Source organism: Protopterus annectens, chromosome 9.part0 (assembly GCF_019279795.1).
Source record: "Protopterus annectens isolate FY-2018-M chromosome 9.part0, PAN1.0, whole genome shotgun sequence".
Lineage (NCBI taxonomy): Eukaryota > Metazoa > Chordata > Ceratodontiformes > Protopteridae > Protopterus > Protopterus annectens.
The window spans coordinates 1829787029-1829799211 of record NC_056743.1 but is presented as its reverse complement, the minus strand read 5'-3'; positions in this window follow the sequence as shown (position 1 = coordinate 1829799211).

The window sequence follows — 12183 nt, the reverse complement described above, 5'->3', positions numbered from 1 at the left end:
GCAATGCCTATCAATAAAACATGTTCTTAAGTCTCATTTTCTGTATGTTAATTCTCAAAATACCTGAAAATTGATTATCATGGGCTATAGCCAGAAATATCCAACTGCAGGCTCATGGGGCAAGCACCTGATGTATCACTTCTTCCTCTATTCCTCCTGGATTCCTTTCTCTGTATAGTGATCCCTTTGCCCCAGTATACATCCGCCCTTTGTTCTTCAGAATATGAAGCTTCCTTTGCTATTTTCTCTCAATTTCTTAAAAGTGGTTTTTAGAGCTAAACTTGTTTAAACTCTTTATTTGCAACCCATTTCAGCTTCCTCTTCCTGTGGAAGTCTTGTATTTGTTGACATCTGTGTCTCACATTCATATATACTACTTTATTTTATTTATTTTTTATTTATTTTATTTTACATTTGTTGACCTGGCTAGTCTAACTGGATACATGTCCATTTTCAGTAGAGGCCCGAGGAGAAAAGCTCCAAGCAGCAATAATTACAACAATGCAATAAAATTAAAATTAAAATTGATACAATGTTTACATTAAAAGATAGGGTTAAGCAGAGTTATTTAGAAACATTTAGGCTAGAATAAAATACCATGAGTGGAAACAAAAAAAAAACAGAAACATTTTTTTTTTTTTTCTAAGAAAGAGCAGGATGGGCAAGAGATATCAGTCAGGGTTAGAGCAGGGGCAAAGCCAGTGGGATTTAAGATATTCTTTAAGATGCTTCTTATAAAGTAGAGTAGAAGTAAGGTTGGAAAGTTCAGAAGGAAGATGGTTCCAGCTCTTTCCTACGGTGTTTGTGAAGAGTGAGTCCCCAGCTTTGTTGTTGGATTTAATGGAAGAGATTTGAAGTTTATTTGCTGAACGTAGGGTTGCAAGGTTTTTGTAAGGGGAGATGAGATTAGTGAGTATAGGGGTATGCTTGGGGTAGTAGATTATCTTATGGGAGATAACAAGCTGTTGAAAAAGTAGTTGGTTTTGTAGTTCTAACCAACCCAGTTGTTTGAGGTTGTGGCAATGATGAGTTCTATATGGGGTACCAGTAGCAAATCTGGCTATGTTATTATAGCTGGTGGAGAGTTTGGAAAGGTTGGTTTTGGAAAGATTAGTATATATAGCAGAAGCATAGAACAGGGTAGAGATTAGGTGGGTTTGGGCTATAGTGATTTTGGCTGCAGGGGTAAGAAAGGATTTTATTCTGTATAAGGTCCCTAGTTTTTTGTTAACAGTCTTTATAGTGGAATTAATATGGTCATTGTAGCTAAGGTTGTTGTCAATTGTAACACCCAGCAGGCGGGTTGTAGTATCAGGGGATATGATAGTTCCATTGTTAGAGGTTAATGTGAAGTGTGGTTGAGGTGACTTGTGAGTAGGAGAAAAGAGCAATAGTTTGGTTTTCTTGGGGTTGAGAAGAATGCAGTGTTTCGTGAACCAGTTCTCAACACTGTTAAATACTGTTTGGGTGAGGCACTGGAGAGAGGTTATGGTCTTGGCTGAACAAATTAAGGTGGAGTCATCTGCATACTGTATACAGGTGGCTTGAGAAATACTAGTATGTAGATCATTGATAAACAGAGAAAATAGAAGTGGTCCTAGAATAGAGCCCTGTGGTACTCCAATGTTTACAAAGAGGGATGAAGAAATATTATGATTCCAGAGAACTGCTTGCTGTCTATCTTGTAGATAGGATATAAACCATTGTAATGCTTGTGGGTCAAGTGATTGGGCTTTTAGAATGTTGATAAGTATGGTATGGTTCACCATATCAAATGCTTTTGAAAGGTCTATGAAAAGAGCAGAAGAAAAGTAGTTATTGTTATGATTTTTGTTTATAGAGTCTGAGAAGGATAGCAGAGCAGTTGTTGTACTATGGTAGGGCCTAAAACCATGTTGGCAATTGGCAAGTAGATTATTTTGTAGTAGGTGGTCAAGCAGTTGTCGGTGTATACATTTATCCATTATTTTAGCTAATGGAGAGAGTAAGGCAATAGGCCGAAAGTTAGAAAGCTCAGTTGAAGACCCACCTTTGTGTAAAGGGATTATATGGGAGATCTTCCACAGAGAAGGGATTTTACTTTCTGAAATTGTTCTATTTATAAGTATGGAGATGGGGTAGGCTATGGCTTTAGCTACGACTTGTAGGTATTCGGCTGGAAGACAGTCTGCGGAGGGGGTGCATGGCTTAAGCTTTTGAAGGAGGTTACCAATGAGGGATGTAGGTACTGGGTGTATATGGAAGGTAGGTGATGAGGTATTAGGTGTATTTGATGGGAGGGTGGAGGTGGTAGGTAATGTGTTAGCTAGGGATAGGATGGCTTCAGTAAAATAGTGGTTAAAGGCATCATGAATCTGGTTAGAGTCATTATGGTCGAAACCTGTAGGGTCAGGAGTTTTAGAGAGTCCTGGTTGAAGAAGTTTGTTAATGCTAGACCAGAATTTTTGGGGGTGTTGATGGTGGGTTTGTTGTAGGTGGAAGTAATAGTCGTTTTTGTCTTTGAGAATGTCCTTCTTAGTTGCATTTCGTAACTGTTTAAAGTAGAGGTGATCTGTTGGGTTTCTGGAGGTTCTCCATTTGGCCCAAATTTTATTTCTGAGAAGGATCTTTTGCTTGGTTGCCTTTGTGAGCCAGGGGGCAGTTTTGTTTCTTATGTGGGAAGAGCGAGAGGGACCATGGTAGTCTAGTATTTGGAGAAATCTAGTATTGAAGTAGGTTACTGCTTCATCAAGTTCAAGATGAAACATAGGAGACCAGTCACATGCTATGAGTTCGTTTTGGAAGCTCTCTAGATTAAAGAATTTTTTGGAGCGGGAGGTTTTAAAAATATTTGTGTTGGGGGTATAAGATTTTTGTTTGATGATGTAGGTTAGCATGTAGTCACTCATATAATCTGGGAGTGTTCCTGGCTTATAAGAATCAATATGACTATTTAGAAGGATCCAGTCTAAGATGGTTTCTTTATTGTTTTGTTTATGGATTCTAGTAGGAGTGGTTATTATTTGTGTAAATCCATAGAGATGTATGTGGTTGTTAGGATTGGGAGAATTACATGTTTTCCAGTCTATGTTAAAGTCTCCTAAGATAATGGTTTCTTGGGGTAGGTGGGAAGTGAGGTAACTAAGTAAGTTTTCTAGAGTATTGATGTTATTTCCAGGGGGGAGGTAAGTGCAGATTATATAGATAGATTTGGAGTTATTGATTTGTAGTTTTGCAGTGAGGGTTTCTGAGTTGGGAACTGAGGGAAGTGACAAATTGGAGGGTGAAAGTTGTAGTTCAGATTTATACAAAATGGCTACTCCACCACCCTTTTTGGTGCTGTGATCACATCTCAGGATGTTATATCCTGGAGGGGTGATTTCCTGGTCAAGAGTAGAGGGCTTTAGCCATGTTTCAGAAAGACAGAGAATATCAAATGAGTGAACATCTAGGAGTGCATGTATGTGGGAAGTTTTATTGTTAATGCTGCGGATGTTAAGGTGAGCTATTAGGAGGGAGTTAGGTGGTCTATTTGGTGTAAAGATATTTGAAGTAGTTAGGTTGAGGGGCTTTTTGGTAATGTCAGTATTGAGGCCTGGGTTAGGATGAATGTCACGATCTAATAGTTGGTGTTGTTGCGGATAGTGTATATACTTGTAGATTTTATCATAATAATTTGTGTTTTTTTTGGTAAGAATGTAAGTAATATGGGTAGATCTATGATACTTTGGAAGTATATAAATGGAAGTAGAGGTTACGTTAATATGGTTGAGATAGTTATCAAGAGAGAGTGATAGAGTTCCTTGAAGGGGGTGGAGATGTTCTTGAAGAGAAATATGTTCAAATGAGGTTAATGTGTAAGGTATTGTAAGAGAAGCAAGAGTTGTTAAGAGTAGTATATATGGGTAGAAGAATTTATGTGTTGGTTCCATGTGGAGGTATAGATGTGTTATAAGTGAAGGAAGGATAGAGGAGTGAAGTAGATAAGGGAGATGGAGGGAGAAAGGAGAAAAAGTGGTGTGAGATAGCGTAGGTTAAAGGATAAAGGTACTTATAAGTGAAGTAAGATGGATTTAATAGCTTAACTGAAAATAAAAATAATATGGTGTAAGCTAAGAAAGAGGTTAGGGTGTGTTATATAAATAAGGTCAAATTAAGTAATTAAGACATACAAAAGGTAGTAGGAGGGAGTGCTAAGAGGAAGTGGGTCGTGACTGGCTGTGGAGGAGAAGGGGTGTGGTTACATGAGTATAAGGTTAGGAGTAGTGGGGGTGGGTGGGAATTGGGGGTAGGGTAGGGGAGTGGAGTGAGCCCGTAGGGTGAACGGAGCGGGTAGAGCAAGAAAGCGATTAGTGGCAGCAAAAAACAATCAGATAACTACCGACTGCTGAGAGCTGCAGGTATGAAGAGTAGGTGTGGGGGGAGGAAAAGCAAGGAAATAAAGGATGTGGAAGTGAAGTAGCACTGAGAAGTAGAAGTAAAGTATGAGGAGAGCAAGGATGGCCAAAAGAGGGAACAAGGTCTACTGTGGCGTGCTCGGGGCAACAAGGGAGGGAGAAGAAGAAAGTAAAGGGAGATGTCCTAGTTTAGGGTGCCATCTAGTGGGCAAAGTGGGACAGTACAGTAGAGGTGAGCAGATAGATATGGAAGATAACAGGGTTTGCGAGGGATCCTGAGGGTAGGAAGGTGCAGGAGACAACACAAAAGGAGGAAACAAAGTAACAAAGAGCAAGAGACAGTCCAAGCAGAGGGAAACAGTGAAAATAGTGAGAGGTGTAGAAGGGAGTAAGGCTGCTAGGTGGTTTGGCTAGGTTGTAAGGTTATATACATACAGTAGGGATAGGCAAATATGCAGTTTTACAGCTAATGTATAAAAACACGTACTTTCTTGCCTCCTGGAGAACAGGGTACTAGGTAGGATGGCAAGTTCTTTGCTTTGGATGAGCTTTGAGGATTTGTTTGCTGGGGGTCCTTCCACCGATTAATTAGTTTCTTAAATATTCAACTGTTAGGTAGTAGTTTCAAGCCTGGAGTGGTAGGGACAGGAGAATGTAGAGGGAATTAGAAAAAATGAAAAGCAGTCCTAAAATAGTTAATGGCATAGAGAACACAAATAATTCAGTGCCTACTCACAGTTATGGCTAATCACTTGGAAGGTACTGCCAGGTAACTAAGCATACTACTATTGCATAATATGTATCAGTTAATAGTACAGAGTATCATAAAAGAGACAAGTTTAAAACAGTTTCTAAGCGGCCACACTACAATGCTTTTTTAAAAAGAAAACCTGGTTACAGCAGTAGTATAGCGAACTATAACAGCACTTCAAATGCAATACAATAGCAGTGAAATGGCAATCTAAGCACAATTATATACATAGAACAAATAGTATGGTTGCCACAGCAGAATTTAAACAGTATGCATAGATATTGCTACTAGGTCCAATCTAGTGAAACAGGGTCACCAGGGTGTTGTAGGCACAGCCTCCACACAATAAGCAACGCTGGTGTCGGGGTAGAATTTGTGCGGGAACGCAAGGAATCCTTCAGTCCTGACACCGAACTAGGCTAAATATAATAAAAGGATATCAAGCGTCCTAAAAACAAATTGCGTTCCTTAAAATAATTAGCACTAAGTATCACTATCATTACAAATGGGAAACCAATTGTTATGCAGCCATAGAAAACGCTACAAAGACGAGACACAGACTTATGTAGGACGTTGAAAAACACTTCAAATTAAATGTGTTGTCAACATTAGCATTTGCATCCCTCAGCTATTCCGGCAAAGATATGAAACACTGTGTTAAGTAGCACATAGAGAACATTATGAAATTAATGTTGTTGCTTAAATATTAGTGCCTGTATCACACAACTAAGCCTCGGATGATCTCTGAGACCATGGACATACTAAGGTGACAATGACTGTTTACCGCCAGAGGAGGCAGCTTAACATGCTAATAAACCCTTCAAGTAGTCGTTGTACAGAACAGCGTTAAACTCAGGTCTTTAATTGTGGAGAGGGTTCAAGCAGCGCTCCGTGCAAATAGCAAGGCTTCTTAATATCAAGTCAGCAGCTGCAAGAACCTAGGTTTAAGTAACTAAAAAGTAATCTTGGAGGAAAGCATAGGGCAGAAAAAATCACCCGTCATGGGAGGGAAAATACCAAAAGAATTAAGACAAGGTAGGGAGATTAGCAAGGGCTATCAACCTTCAGATAGACTACAACGTTACTCATAGAAATGGGAAGCGTACAACAGGACCGCATGGATCGCCCGCGGAGTAGCTGGGCATTTGATAAAAGTAGCCAGATAAGGCAGCAAAAACAACACCACAAAAATCAGGAATATACACAATGAAAGAGCACAATTGACATATATCATATGGAACACACAGTAGTGTTGTATCAGAAGGCAGACATTCAATAAAAAATAATTTAAAAAAGCTTACAGAGTAAGAACAATGCTAGGGCCAAAACACACACAGCAGCCGGGGGGAAATCAAGGTATTAAAGATGGCGGCTCGCCAGGTAGGAGGGTTTTAAGGAATTAGAAAGGATGTGAAGTGGGAAAAGGGGGGAAGTGAGGGGTGGTCGGTAGTGTCAGGCGGGGCAAGAGTCAGGAGGGAAAGTACAAGGAGAAGTGGGATGTCATAGGGAGGTAAGATAGGGGGAGGCAAGTGAGCAGGGAGCAAATGGGGGGGAGGGGTGGATGATGGATGTCAAGGTGGAAAAGGCAAGTAGGATAGATCAAGATGGAGGGAAATATGCTTTATGGACGAGCAAGAAAGCGATTAGTGGCAGCAAAAAACAATCAGATAACTACCGACTGCTGAGAGCTGCAGGTATGAAGAGTAGGTGTGGGGGGATGAAAAGCAAGGATATAAAGGATGGGGAAGTGAAGTAGCACTGAGAAGTAGAAGTAAAGTATGAGGAGAGCAAGGATGGCCAAAAGAGGGAACAAGGTCTACTGTGGCGTGCTCGGGGCAACAAGGGAGGGAGAAGAAACTAAAGGGAGATGTCCCAGTTTAGGGTGCCATCTAGTGGGCAAAGTGGGACAGTACAGTAGAGGTGAGCAGGTAGATATGGAAGATAACAGGGTTTGCGAGGGATCCTGAGGGTAGGAAGGTGCAGGAGACAACACAAAAGGAGGAAACAAAGTAACAAAGAGCAAGAGACAGTCCAAGCAGAGGGAAACAGTGAAAATAGTGAGAGGTGTAGAAGGGAGTAAGGCTGCTAGGTGGTTTGGCTAGGTCGTAAGGTTATATACATACAGTAGGGATAGGCAAATATGCAGTTTTACAGCTAATGTATAAAAACACGTACTTTCTTGCCTCCTGGAGAACAGGGTACTAGGTAGGATGGCAAGTTCTTTGCTTTGGATGAGCTTTGAGGATTTGTTTGCTGGGGGTCCTTCCACCGATTAATTAGTTTCTTAAATATTCAACTGTTAGGTAGTAGTTTCAAGCAGAGTAAGAACGACGCTAGGGCCAAAACACACACATCAGCCGGGGGGAAATCAAGGTATTAAAAAACATTTCATCCCCTGTAGCATCCTCTTCCAGAGCAAGTCCAGGATTATCTGGCAGCTGTGTTCCTGGTTCATGTTTCCTGCTACAACGCCAACCTTTTCCTCAATAAACTGTATCATCAACCTGTTAAAGTGAGTCTTCGTTCATGTCACCTGAAAGGTGTCTCTCCAGTGGTTCTAACTGGATTTAACTACATAGGAAAGTAATGCTCCCCTCTGTTGAATTCATAACAATAGTTATGTCTGATGCAGTATTCCTTTTATAAATTGTTTCACTTCCCTGTTCCAGGATAATATACAGGTAATTGTGATATTCTGCAGCAACTTCAGTTTCAACACAGCCCACCAGTTCTGCAGTTTTACCTCAGTTAGCTTCCTTGTCTCACGTCTGTCGCAATTTTGTTACTACAAACATTTGGGCCATACCTAACAATGCTTATCACAAAGAATTTATTTCATCCCAATGCTGTGACTTGTGCTTGAAGAAGTGGCTTCATGCTTTGCCTCTGAAGCACCCCATGAGTTCCCTTACACTGAGAAGTAGTGATGGGTACCCCCACTTCTTGCGCAGTTATGTCCTGATAGCTAGATAAATGGCACATTTTTTTCCATTTACTTAACAGTTTTACATTCCTAATTTGGCAACCAGATTGTTGTCCTGTGTCAAAGTACTGAGTGCTTGCTACCTCTCCCAATATTTCAAAATTGTGCCGGACATCCAAAACTACCCATTAAAATAAGTGAGTATTTCTTCTGTTAAATCGCTGTCTTGTGGTTTTCTCATCTATTCTTTGTTTTTTCCTATAAGCTTCAAGAGTGAGTATAAAACAATCAAGTAAAACATTTTTAACTTTATCATAATCACAACAATCTATCAGCCATTTTACTTAATGCCTTACCCATGAGCAGAGGTGTTAAAGACCTCACTTTGCCAGTGATCAGGTTGCTGCTGCTTATACATTCTCACATGCCTGAATAAAACAATAACATTCATCTCCCTCTTCATACTCAGGAAACATCTTGACACTGACCTTGATATTCAAGGCTTGGCCTTCACTGTTCTTACTCCTGTGTTGGTAGCATGTTGTTAGGAGGTCTTTCTTGTGCCTCTGATGCTTTCTTCTTTCGTGAATGATGTTGACATTTCCTTTCCTTCTCTGATGCTTGCTTTTGCTCTGTTTCCAACTCATGTGGTTTCATTTTTTCAGATTCTTCATCTTCCATGCTTTTTATTTCTGGATCTTTTATTTTTTTCTGGGCCAGTCTGCAAGGTGATGGATTGAATTACTTTGTTGCAAGCTGTATTTATGCAGACACTACTGAGGTGTCTCCAGTTTTAGTACATTGACTTTTAGCTTCAACCAAGGTGGCTATCCTCTCATCATGAGTCATACTGGCAAGTCAGATTCCTTTTGCTTTAAATTCTTTAGTGAACTGTGACACAAACAGTTTTTAATACTCCTCAGAGTTCATTTTTTACCTATGCAATACCACACAAGGAAAACAAACTGCAAATAAATAAAACAACAAAATGGCCAGCGAGATCCAAACAAAATATTCCTTTATTCCAAACAATATCAACACAATGTAGTGCTTCATTTTTTACCTAATTACTCTGTCTAAAAACTAAAACAACTGATGTCTAAGGTATACGGCTCTATATTTATCAAGTGACTGCAAATGTCACATGACTTTCTCATTACAAAACTGTTTTGTATGCTATACATGGTTGCTTCATAACATATCTGCGTTGCTGGAACCAACTACTATGTGACTAATAGGCACCTAATCCCACACCACTATCAACAGTTTATATGTAATGGGCAGGGTCTATAGTCTCATGATAAAACACAACTGACATCAAAGAGTATGTGATGGTATGGGTTTTAGATCATACAACTGCAAACCAATGTATATAAAAGGGCCACAGACTTTAAGAGCATATCGTAAATGTGCACTGATGCCTTGGTTAATAAAGTAATAACCCATGACTGCATGTTGGTATCTCAGGATTTATCCGTGGTTGGTATGGTTTGGTGATGAAGGCAAAGAGCAAGTAATTAAACAAAGCTAATCATGGGTAAATCCTGATATACCCACACGCAGGAGTTGAATATTGCTATTACACAATGACATTATTTAAAAAAGAAATAGCTTACCTTTTTTTCAAATAATGTCATTGTATAAATATATAAATATTCTTTAGTGTTCTTCTGCAGGTTCTTTCTGATGGCTGATGTGGGATTGTGCTGTGCATGCCTGCAACATATATGTGCTGACACACACACATTTCATGTTGGTCATATATGATTCTGTTTTTTTTTTTTAATGGGTGTCAAGGTACAATATTCTTGAAGATACTTCTGCTCCTGGCATCCTGACCCTTTAGTGTTTTTTTTTTCTTTTAAATTAAAAATGTCTATGCCTGCAGAGTGCTTTGCTTCCTGGAATTATGTTGAGCAGTTAGCATTCATAGTGGCATAGCTCAGCTAACAGTAAACTTTTTTTTCTCTTTACTGCTTTATGCAGTGAGGATGAACAGACTGTGATGTGTGAGTTTGGTAGCCATGCAGAAAAAGTAAATGTCCCTGTGGCATGCTACCAAACTCTTCTCTGAGTAACTCTGGATTTACTATGGGCACGCAGATTGGGTTGTCCAATCAGTGGTCACATTTTTTAATGTTAATATGCATCTATCATATAATAGCTAAGACCCGACACACCCCAATAAGATTAATACTACATAGCTACAGGTCAGAGGTATGATCACTGGCTCCAATTGATTTTGCCCCCCCATGACTGTACTAAGAAACAAAATACCGGGTTCACATAGCCACAGGGAAAATTGTATAAACTAAAGTGTATAACAATTTTTATTATAAAATCAAGTTAACTGCTTTCATCCCCATAGCTTGGAACTTCATCAGAACTACTTACAACAAAGCCATTGTGATTTATATATAAAAAGTCACATGACAGTAAGAGAACTCATTAAAAAAATTACAGGAACAACTAAAGTTCATGAATACAAACATTCAAACCTAAACAAAAACAGCTATTGCCTACACAAAGCACATTTAATTAAAATAAACAATGTATATATGTGGTTTATGCGATTTTGTTCCTGTGGCTATATGAATCCAGTGTTTTGTTTCTTAGTTCGGTTTGGATTGCATGGCTTTACACACCTCTATGTTCCACCTATGATTTGCCTAGTGCCTTCCAGTGCAATGTTTTTAACAGGAACTGAAACTTTTCCAAGATTATTTTGCATAGAAAAACACACACACACACACATGAGCATATACATGAATGCACACACACAACTTTTCAGGAAGGACTAATGATATTTTCCAGGAAGATTTATTGTTATCGGTCCAGTAACAACACCACCTTCCCTAAGTTTATGATAATGCTTCAACTAGCTAGAGCACTCTAGAACTCCAAAAACAGAATTACTCCTATCCTTTACAGGACTATTAAGCAGTCACTCTTCAAAATGTAGAGGTCACCAGTTAAGATGCCACCAGCTTTAGACACTTACCCATGTACATTAATAAATAAATCATGAGCTACAAACATTTAACAAAAGTTACTTTCATTAAATTAAGCAACACACTCTGTAAATTCCAATATGCAAGCAGCTATAAATTATGAATGCAAGATAAATGCCTTTAACCAGCCAGAGGATATATAGAAGGACTTTAATGCCTTGACCACAATTTCCCCTACAAATAGCGAAAGATATATTTAATATTCTATGTGACTCTGACTAAAATGTCCAAATGACAGGTGTACAGCTCCTCTGACACATGAATTCCATATTTAGCTCTCTTTTAGGACTGTAATACACATGCACACACATTTGACATAAAGATTGTTTCAGTTTCTATGAATCCTAATACATTTCCATTGATGTATTTATTTGTTTATTTTTGCATTCCATATATGTTATAAAAGTTATATGCTGCAAGATTTATGACAGCAACAGTTTTGAGGTAAAGATAAAAAAATACATTTACATTAGCATAGCATCACTTTTCTATACCCATCAAAGAGCAAAAAAATCATACTCAGTATCATTCGAAATTATCAGTCAACAAATCATCAGCTTTAACTTTGATCATAATCAACCAATATACAATTGAAATTAAATCATATTGGACATGCAGAGCTATGTCTTGAGGTATCAGGCAGCACTGATAGACATTAAGGGAAATGCGTTAAGACAATCAGTGCTGTTTGCGTGTAAGCACAGTTCTGCAGTGATTCATGGGGGCCATTTATGCTCATGAATGATGCCCTCAAATTAATATATTCAAATGTAGGAATAATAAGAAGTTAATGAAAAATTATGTAAAAATTCCTATGTTAACTAGTCCTTTTCCTGCCTGTTTGCAACTTATAGTCATATTTTGATGAGTTTTCTTTCCATCCGCAGATGGATTATAAAAGGGTGAATAACACCTTTGTGTATCTAATTTGCAGTTGGCAAAGGTGCTTTCCCTTGTTACTAACCTAGCTAGTTCTTGGTGTGAGGTACTTGTCTTGGCTGAATCAAAGCCGTTTGCACACAGAGGAGCTTGATGGCCAAGAAGCCAAAGGTACAGACAGAGAAATATGCATTGCAGTTTTGATAATAGGGAAGCTTAGAGTGGACAGGGAAATTGTAAGGG